The sequence below is a fragment of the Malaclemys terrapin genome, chromosome 1 (assembly GCF_027887155.1).
Source record: "Malaclemys terrapin pileata isolate rMalTer1 chromosome 1, rMalTer1.hap1, whole genome shotgun sequence".
NCBI lineage: Eukaryota > Metazoa > Chordata > Testudines > Emydidae > Malaclemys > Malaclemys terrapin.
The window spans coordinates 343,192,241-343,203,076 of record NC_071505.1 but is presented as its reverse complement, the minus strand read 5'-3'; the positions used below and the strand labels follow the sequence as shown (position 1 = coordinate 343,203,076).

Below are 10,836 nucleotides of genomic sequence, written 5' to 3'. Positions count from 1 at the left end.
TACAGCCCACTTCTTCGGATGCATCTACAATCCTACATGAGATGAATCCTAGCAGTATATTTGGGGAAGGGGTAAGAAGCAGGAATTTTACAATATGGATAGAATAAGAACAAAAATTGCTGTTTTTGTTGGGATTTTTTTTTTTTTAAATCAAGAGCTATTAAATTTTCAAAGTTTTTGGCTAAAAATTCAAACAAACAACAGCCTCTGAAATTTTTGCCTCCAAAAATGTGTAAATAAAAGGCTTAAACCCAACAAAAATGGCAGAAAATCCAAGCGCAGACAGACAGATTGCAAAATTGGAAGTTAGAAAAAGACCTTTGGCAATTTCAAATCAGAAGCATAGACTAAGTCCCTCCCCTCCAACACACAAACACCCCACCCCAAGCTGAAAACTAAAGTATTCTATGGCTGGAAAACACATTGGCTGAGGAATGCGTTTGCTACAGCAGCACTGAGACTATGAAAAGGGGTGTCTAGAAATTGTGAGTATCCCGAGTGCTTTGTCCTAAGAAAGAAGGTTATTGAGCTGCTTGTGGCTTAACTTGTTTTGATTTTTCCTCCCAATTCAGACCTCAGCACAGCTCATGTGTCTATAAATCCTTAGCTGCCTGAGCTGCTTTCCCCAGTGGGTTACTTTTATACAACTTCTTAGACTGTGCAGGACTTGGATTTCTTAGCAGCTCAAAAAGAGGGAGTGGGCACAAATGTTCTGTGCTGTCTGTTCCACGAGGAGTTCGCTCTTGTTTATTTCTTTGATTCTCTTTGTTCTAACACAACAACCGTACTTTTACACTGCAGCCTTCGGCATAACCCATTTGGAGTGAAATCGTCTAGTGAAATAGAATGAAAGTTCCACAGTGTTGTTCAAGAAAGTCACTTCACTGTAGGAGATTTCACTAACCCAGACTCACTTTTCTGATATCTTGCATTTATTTTAGGGCAGGGTGGATTTCTAGGGAGACATAAGCCATTTCCTATGTCTGAGTACATTTAACCCCTTAGGCTGAAGTTGGTGACATGGAAATAGTGCTCTGTATTGCAAGGAGAGGGACTCGGATTGGATTCCTGAGGAGAGACTCATCTAGTCAATTAAGGAGCATGTTGCTGCTTCATCTCCTTGGCCAGATGACAAAGACTGTGACAAGGAGCTGGTAGGTGTTAAAGTGACAGAAAAAATCAAGCATTAACCTAGCAGCTCTCCACAGACTGTATGATGACAATATCCCCTGCAGTCCGAGTGGCTGCTTTGCAGGTGCACATACTGAACATCATGCTATGTTGCAGCACTTTGATTTATTATGTGAACAGCCTGCCGGTGAATGGGGTGGAATTATTAGCTTTGGAGAGCGGAGTCTTCAATTCACAGAACAAGCACAGGGCAGCAGTTTCAGTGCAGGTTCCCCTGCATTGTCCCAGCAGTCTTTCTCAGCCTTGACTTAGTTGGCTCAACTCTAGGGGGGAGAGAATGTTTTGCTCTCCGCAACTCATCCAGTCCTTGGTCATAGAAACATCGGAATTGCCATGCTGGTTCAGACCAGAGCTCCAGCTATGTAGTCCAGTACCTGTCTCTGACAGTTGGCGGCATGTGATGCTTCAAAGGGAAAATAAGAGCTTCACGATAGCCAGATGTGGGATAATCTGCTTCCCATGAAGGTTTCCCCCCAATCCTTAATAATTAGAGATAATTTAAACACAGAAACATGTCATTTTATCTCCTGTCCCATTCTCCTTTGTTACCATTACCTGTTGGAACTTTAGATATTCTTGTTCTCCATATAAATGTTTCAGCTGAAATTTCCTTTCAGGGCCAGGGAGACAATGATGCCAGTTGTGATGGTGGTTTTTATGTTGGGGATGTCTGTACCGTAGGGACTGGACTAAGAGTCATCCAACTCTTTTCACAAAGGACACTGAACAGCCATCAGTTGGTAATGACTTTCAGTCACTGCTAAACTTGGCTGCATTTGATCTGTTGAGCTTTAGGTGAAAGGCTCTGCACTACAGCACTACCAGAAAACATTTTACAGTTGCCACTATTCCATTTTCACCTAGCATTGTCAAGGGAGAGGAACGGTGACCCTCGTGTTTTGGGAATGGGAGATGAAGGTTTAATCCCCTAATTTCTGCAGACTGCCTGTGTGACTTAGGCTCAGATCCACAACGGTACTTAGGCACCTGATTCCCAGTTTTAGGCATTAGTCCAACCCACAAAATAGCCTTTTAGATGTCACCTAATCCTGTAGGTGCCTCAGCTGTGTACAAATGATTAAAGAGTCTTTGGAGGAGAGGGACTGGATCTCCTGCCTTTTAAGTGGATGCCCTAACTACCAGGCTACAGTGTCTCACTCTGGCCAGTGACGCTAAGTATTTATCCACAGTGAAACAGCTTCAGCAGGAGAGATTGCGGGACACTCCCCATCAGAATATCCCATAGTTAGAGCATGCCGAGAGGTGTGGGAGATCCTGTTCAAATTCTCTCCCCCTCAGGCAGAGTGGGGAATTGAATCTGACCTTCCACATCCCAGGTGAGCTCTCTAATCACTGAGTTAAATGTTATAAGGTGGGTGATGGCACCATCTCCTCATCTGGCAAGTTTGCATGGATTTAGGTGCCTGCCTCGCTCCTTCTCACAAGAAATAACTTAGGCACCTAAGCCATGTCACTTCAGTGGAGGGGTTCCTGGTTGTGGGTTGCAAGCAGAGATAGCCTGGATTTAAGCGCCTATCTCTATGAGAGGGGTGGGGCTTAGGACATCCTCCTCTCCTTGGCATCTCCCATTGGATGGCTCAGGCAGCTCCATGCTTAGCATGCTGGCTTTTGTGGATTGCATAGTTAAGCACTTATCTCTCCCCATCCATTGTAAAGGGGGCCTAAGCGCCTAACTCAGTGGCTGGTGTTGTTAGTCCTGCGATTTTCTAGGCACCTAAAAGTTAGGTGTTGTGATGCTGAGCATTGCAACGCACAAATCTCTTTGTGGATCTGAGCTGTTGCTTTTCTGTGCCTCCGATTCCTGCATCTGTAAAATTGCCTACCGCACACGGGAGCTGTGAGACTCAATGAGTAAATGTTTGAGCCCCTCAGACAGAAGATGGCCTAGCCATAAAAAGTATTAACAGAGAACCTTCTCCCGGCAGTTCCTAGCTCTTCAGGATTGTTGTTGATATACAACTACTGTACAGTGAGCAGAACTTCTTAAAATCTTTATAAAACTAGGTTTTGCGACTCACTCTCCTAATATGCAGGCAGGTAGGTGGATGCACAACTGCCCTCAGCTGGATGGAATCAGAATTGCATATAGTGGCAGCAAACTAGAGAGGGTATAAATCCTAATATTACTTCAGCTAAAGAAGATTCTCCTTTAGCCTAAGTGGGAGTAGAGGTTTGGATTTGGGAACTAAAAATCCTACGTTCTGCCCAATGCATGTGCATCCAAAAAACCAAACTGACTTGGGTAGTGGGTCTGAAACAAGGGCGCAAACTGTTCATTGACTTACACCTTGTGCAACCCCATTGACTTCCTTCAGCCCAGGAACACAAACAGGTCAGATATTAATTAAAACCTGATTCTTGCCTCCTTCTTTAGCAGAGTGCTGGAGCAGGGCTATAGTGAGGCACAGCAGGGCATCTTTGGAGCAGGATGGTAAACATAGTAAGGCTGGCAGAGGACTCTCGCAGAGACCTAACATAAGAATTATTCAGAATTAAAACCATGAGGGAGTGATGCAAAGAGTTACTGCACTAATTGCTCATATTTGGGGGCCTAGGTCCAAATGCTGTCTTAAGATTGCTACTGAAATAATTTGGTAGCTGTCATTGGGTATGGCTGCCCTATAACACAGTATGATGGAGCTGGCACTCCCTTCCTCAGTTTCCATCCATGATGTTGGTCTCCTCAGCTTTCCAGACACTGGTCTCTGTTGGAGATATGGCTCAGCCCTTACAACCAAGTGATAAACCTTTCCAAGGTAGAAAAAGTCCAACAAAAAAGTCCCAAACAAAAATAGTCCTTTGTTCTTCAGGGCTTTTCTTCAGCCTGCCCTCTGGGCCCTGTTCCTAGTCCCTTCTGTACTACCTTTGAGAGTAATTCCTCTGATCTGGTATAGAGCTCTGTGAAGACCAAGGCCAAAAAAAGCATTGAGTACTTCCCCCTGGAGTACCCAGCCTCCTGCAGACCCTGGCTCGGGGCCTTCCACATGAGCCCTCCCACTCCTTGTGGATCCTCACAGTCTGATCTCTCTCCGTCTTTTTTATAAGACATGGGGGACCATTAAACTATCAAATGATCTTCTGTAGTCCTGTCTTCTCAGGCTGGGAAGCAGCTAATTAAATATGGCACAGTGTGGGTGGCCCCTTCTCCCCTTAAAAAGGCCAGTCACCCTATGACAGTAGCCTAGTCTGTGATCTGTCAGCATTGCAAATGCTAATACACCACAGAATTTGGACTTAAGGGAAAGACTATACTTGAGAGAAACCTAGGACTGAAATAGGCAGTTTGTCTGGTTTCTGCCTGTCCTGAGGCTGACTTCAGCTAGTACTAGTTATGCAATATGACCCTCACAAAAACAAAACAAAAACCAGACAACCACTTAATCATCAGCAGTCATCAAAGTGGTTTGAACCTCAGAACAAACATCAGCTAGTAAAAACCACTAGTCCTGATTACATCCTGAGGCTGCAATGGGAATGCTGTGTGTCAGCACAAGGCATGCTGCTTCTGGACTTTGTCAAAATACTGAATCTACATATCTCTTTGTCAGAGCTGACCTTTAGACACACTACTTCGAAAATTCTCTAAAGTAAACATGGTCATAAAGACAGGAGTATCAGAGGGGTAGCCATGTTAGTCTGTATCCACAACAACAACAACGAGTCCTTAAAGATTAACAGATTTATTTGGGCATAAGCTTTCGTGGGTAAAAAAACCCACTTCTTCAGATGCATGAAGACAGGAGTGTTAAATCTGCTGCAGAATAATCCACACAGTGGGGAAGCTTTGTCTTGAGAAATTACTCAAACAGGTTGTTATTGCATAATCCCCATCTTCTCCATTTATGTAACATGCTGAGATTTCAAATGTCAGCACAAAGATTCTCTTCTGCCCTGTGTGTACCCTCCTCATTTCCTTGTCTCTGCTATTTTTGATTGTTTATCTTTGGACATGATGGGTGTATTCAACTCCATGAGCTTCTGGGAATTGAGTTTGTATGAAAGACACAAAACAAAACTGTAGTGTGTTGAGCTGCTGACATATGTATGTGTATCACTGCCCTCTGCTAGATGGAATCAGAACTGCTCAACTATGATTCATAGACCTATACTACTACAAACTACAGGTGATTCTCCTTGAGCCCACATAACAGGAGCGTTAGCAGCAGGAGTTTTATTCCCTGGAGTCTCCATGAAGTTGTGAGTGGCTGAAGTGTATAGTGACAACCACAAATTACCTTGAATGTGATCTGTCAGTGCAATTTACTGTGGCTATGTTGCTCAGATCAGTATTGCCTGAGGTGCCCAGTGTTTAGGACATTACTGTATACTGCATTCTTCTGAGGAGAAAGGGAAAGTCTCAATGCTGGTCTCTATACTAGTTACCAGTTACAAAACCAGCCCCTCCTTCTTTCCTTAATCTGTTTCCTCCAAGGTGAGCTTTAGGCGTTGACTAAGTGGCCATGTGGGATACCATGTTGCAAGGAGAGTTCCGTGGCTCCTGTATTCTACTGCAGAACCAGGCAATGGGCCAGAAGAACGTTTGGGGCAGGGGCTGTCTCTTTGAGTTTGTCTACATGGTGCTTTAGCCTGCACTAGCCTGTTGTGCTCTAACTGGCCAGTGTGGCCCCTACTGGTGCACACTCACAGTTCCCAAGTGCCTCTTAATGTAATTCTGTTTGAAAGCAGAGTTCACATGGGCCCATTAGTGTGCAACACATTAGTGCACGTTAGAATTTACATACTTCTCGTGCAGATTAAAGCACCATGTAGAGAGTTAGATCAATATTATATGTTTGCAAAATATATGCATAAAGATCATCTGTGCAGGAGACAGAGCTTTCTTGGAGGCTTGTCGCAGACTGTGAAATGAACAACTTATGTTACTAAGGACCATTACAAATCTCACCACCTTCTGCACCAAGTGTGAGGTGAGGCACAGTTTTTGACCTGCCTTCTCTTGTACAACCATATAGCAACATGTATATAGAATCATAGAAGATTAGGGTTGTAATCCATGTTGACTGTTCCTCATCACCTTCCTCTCCTCCACGTGCTTCAGAATGGATTCCTTGAGGACCTGCTCCAAGATTTTGCTGGGGACTGAGGTGAGGCTATAGTTCCCCGGGTTCTCTTTCTTCTCTTTTTTAAGTATGGGCACTATATTTGCCTTTTTCCAATCGTACGGGACCTCCCACGATTGCCACAAATTTTCAAAGATAACGGCCAATGGCTCTGCAATCACATCAGCCAACTCCCTCAGCACCCTTGGATGCATTAGATCTGGACCCAGGGACTTGTACATGTCCAGGTTTTCTAAATAGTCCTTAACCTGTTCTTTCACCACTGAGGGCTGCTCACCTTCTCCCCATACTGTGCTGCCCAGTGCAGCAGTCTGGGAGATGACTGTGTCTGTGAAGACCAAAGCAAAAAAAGCATTGAGTACTTCAGCTTTTTCCACATTATCTGTCACTATGTTGCCTCCCCCATTCAGTAAGGGTCCCACACTTTCCCTGACTTGTAGCTAACATACCTGTAGAAACCCTTCTTGTTACCCTTCACATCCCTTGCTAGCTGCAACTCCAATTGTGCCTTGGCCTTCCTGATTACCCCCCTGCATGCTCTAGCAATATTCTTATACTCCTCCCTAGTCACCAGTCCAAATTTCCACTTCTTGTAAGCTTTCTTTTTGAGTTTAAGCTTATTGAAGATTTCACTGTTAAGCCAAGCTTGTCACCTGCCATATTTGCTATTCTTTCTGCACATCGGGATGGTTTGTTCCTGTGCCCTCAATAAGGCTTCTTTAAAATATAGCCAGCTCTCCTGGACTTCTTGCCCTCTCATATTAGACTCCCAGGGATCCTTCCCATCAGTTCCTTAAGGGAATCTAAGTCTGCTTTTCTGATGTCCAGGGTCCATATTTTGCTTCTCTCCTTTCTTCCTTTTGTCAGGATCCTGAACTCCACCATCTCAAGGTCCCTGCTGCCTAGGTTGCCACCCACTTCTACTTCCCCTCCCAATTCTTCCCTGTTTGTAAGCAGCAGGTCAAGAGGTCAAGAGGAGCACGGCCCCTAGTTGGTTCCTCCAGCACTTGTACCAGGAAGTTGTCCCCAACACTCTGCAAAAACTTCCTGTATTGTCTGTGCATTGCATAACAACAACCACCCCTACTAAAACTAAACACTCCATTGCACACACAGTTCTTCACATGGGAAGAGGATGAAAGAACAATCCACATGTCACCTCGCTTAACACACTACTAGAAAGTGCTCATATACTACAACAATGAACATGGTATAGGAACCTATATAGAGTACAATAGAACAGGTACAGTCCCTAGCACGATGCGGTCCTGGCCTCTAGGCACAACCAGAGTACACATACTAAATAATAATAACAGGAGGAGACCAGATGGCCAGAAGATAAGTACCTTGCCCTAAAGTGTGGGATTTAAGGACAGATAGAGATGCTGAGGGGAGGGGATGGAAAACTGGATCAAGAGCAACCCAGGAAACATCAAGAAAACAGGAACTGACTTTATTATTGTTATTTATTCATTGCATCCATCTTACAAACACAGACTCACTCCCTGTCCTGAAGAGTGCACATGCTAATGCCTGGCATGGCACCATATGCCACAGCTACAGACCAACAGGTGGGAAAGCAGGAAGGTGAGCAGATGAGGATTACGAACATAAAGTCACTTCAGCTCCTTTCATTTTGTGTACACATCTTTTCCAAATACATTCCATTTGATGTATAAAAGTCCCTCACTATCCAGCACCCCCTACACCAGCCACTACACTCCCTCAGGAACCAACCTGGACACTCAGGCCTGCAATCACTCCACACCTCCTCCACAATCAGCCTCCCAGTACATAGGCATTACCTAAAGCACCAATAAATTTAGATCTGGTCCTAATTTCCTCAGTCTTCTTTCCTCTGTCTAGTATACAATCCACTCTCTCCCCTGTTCACTTCTCATTCCAAATACTCACTGGGCTCAGATGCCTCTATCTGAAATGTGGCTTATTAAGCCCTGATCTACACTACAGAGTTAGATCAATGCAAGGCAGCTTATGTCAACCAAACTATGGAAGTGTCTACTCTAAAATTTAGCTCCCACCAACCAGGGCCGGCTCCAGGCACCAGCGGAGGAAGCACGTGCCTGGGGCGGCACATGCTAAGGGGCGGCATTCCGTCCATTCTTGGGGCGGCACAGTCCGAGCGCCTTTTTTTTTTTGCTTGGAGCGGCAAAAATGGTAAAGCCAGCCCTGCCACCAACATAACTCACCTGCTGCACCTACTTAATAACTCCACCTCCACGAGAGGTGTAGAGTCAATGTTGATATAGTTAAGTCGAAGCAGGGTCAGTGAAGACACTGCATTGCTTACATCGACTGTTGCTGGCTTTCAGAAGCCATCCCATAATGCCCCACACTGACAGTTCAGTTGGTGCAAGCGCTTCTGGTGAGGACGCGCACCACCGACATCAAGAGCAAAGCGTAGCCCAGCACAAGCGATGTAATTACTGCATAAGTTAATATTGTGTCTGTAAACTAGTGATTACATTGATTTACACATAAATATATAACTATCTAATACAGTGATACTCAGCCAATGGCTTTTGCTACATATGACTCTTCCTACATACCTTTATCTTCTTGGGGTTAAGAACCACATTGTGTGGTGCCTTAACATGCACACCTACATAAACTCAACATAGAGGAATAATTGCACAGCTAACCTTCTGCTAGGATTAGATGTAAGGGAAAGTCTGTCAGGGCAGGCAGAACTGTTAGGCAGAGTGGGCAGCAGGTGAGAGGGTACCATGGGAAGATTTGTGTATATTTTCAATATATAATCGTCTTAACCACAACCAAATCATTTTAAACTGGTGTCTCTGGTGCATTCATATCACTTCACATTAAATCTCATTAGCTAACCTAGTGTAGGTCTCATTAGCTAACCTAGTGCAGGTAAATCTCTGCCAGAGCCCTGAGCCCTGGGGTAGTGGCGGCAGCCGGGAGCCCTCGGGGGTGGCTCTGGCGATTTAAAGGGCCCGGGGCGCTGCTGCAGTATTAAATTGCCACCAGAGCCCCTGGGTGGTGGAGGTGACTCAGGCAGGCCAGTGCCAGGCCTCCAGCAACGGGGCTCCAGTGGCAATTTAAAGGGCCTGGGGCTCCCCACAGCGGCCAGAGCCCCAGGCCCTTTAAATCGCCGCCCGAGCCCTGCTGCCGGAGCCCCCGGGGTAGTGGCAGTAGCCGGGGGCTCCGGCGATGATTTAAAGGGCCCTTTAAATTGCTGCCTGAGTCGCCTCCGCCACCCAAGGGCTCTGGCAGCGGGGCTCTGGTGGCAATTTAAAGGGCCCGGGGCTCCGGCCATTGCCAGGAGCCCCAGGCCCTTTAAATCGCCGGCCTGGGGAAGCTGGTCCGGTCTGGCATGGTGTACTGGCTCTTGCCGATACGCCGGACCGGACCTGCTTACTTTCACCTCTGCCTAGTAATCATACTTTACATTTGTAAGATTTTGTAATTTAACAATAACTATAGCAGGCTGGCCTTGTTTGAGATCTTAGTTCAAATTCTAGGATCACGACCTTGCCCCCGCCCCCACCTCAAAAGGTTTGGAGTACTGCTCCCAAGCAACGCATGCATGGTAGATTCAAGGATCTGCATTGATGGACTTGGGTGGGAACCACATCCAGCTCTCCCAGGCTAGAGGAGGGGGTTACTGAGGCTCAGGGCCTCTGAGAATACAGAAATAAAAAGGAGAAAATGGCATCTGGGAGAAGTCCTCGTCCCCAAAATTACCGGGGAAGTTTCTCAGCTGGCATCCATTGGAGCTCTTACAATTTACAGCAGCTGAAGGTCTGCCCCAGTGCCTCTAAAATCCTAACAAAAAGGCCCATGTGCATAATATGCTGACTCCCCCTCAATGTTGTTGGTACAGGAGGGTGAGCCAACCTTCAGCACCTTAACTAGTGGCCGGACCATTCCTACAGCTCCCCATGGTTTGGCTCAGATAGATGAAGCATACAAAATGGGTACTTATCTCAGTGCTTTATATCTATTAGTCTTAGATCCCAAACAAGTGTGAACTTTGTCCGAGCCCCCTGCAATGTAAATATTTGTTCCTGAAGCTTTGACTGACACTGTGTACACTGAAATCCGGTTGCCCTTGCATCTAGTTTTACTCTGTTAATGCCGGTCAGAAATGTGGAAAGTCCCTGCAAGTTTTATGGGAGCAGCACTTTTTCTTTGAGAGCTTAAGAATTTACTTTCAAGCATATAATAAGTAAACAGTTTCCTGCTTCACTAGGAGAAATGCTGCTTTTTAAAGAGTTTTATACTAGGGTCAATGACACTATTTAAAATTATCGATCTGCCATCTTTGCCTGCTGCCCTTGAAATACTGCCCAGTTTTTCACTGATTTTCTCTCTGTAGCAAATGAGTAGGGAAATGAATTAGTGGTTGATCGTATTTGGGGTGAAGGGCAGAGAGTAGGAGGAAGAGAACGCATATTTGAAACCTACAGGATTACAGCTGGGGGTAATAAACACAATGCTGGAAATATCTGCTAGAATAAGGTAACAGCTCTCTGGATGAGTGATGTGTATAAAGAAA

At 45.4% G+C, this 10,836-nt stretch overlaps 1 protein-coding gene across 1 annotated transcript in view; it reads left to right on the top strand.

Annotated features, from left to right (window-relative positions):
- The first annotated feature begins 390 nt into the window (after positions 1-390).
- The window catches only part of SLCO2B1 (solute carrier organic anion transporter family member 2B1), a 101,745-nt gene continuing 91,299 nt past the window's right edge, over positions 391-10,836 (top strand). The window contains exon 1 of the mRNA XM_054015909.1: positions 391-485. The gene's annotated coding sequence lies outside the window, so the exon portion shown is untranslated. The remainder of the gene's footprint in view (positions 486-10,836) is intronic.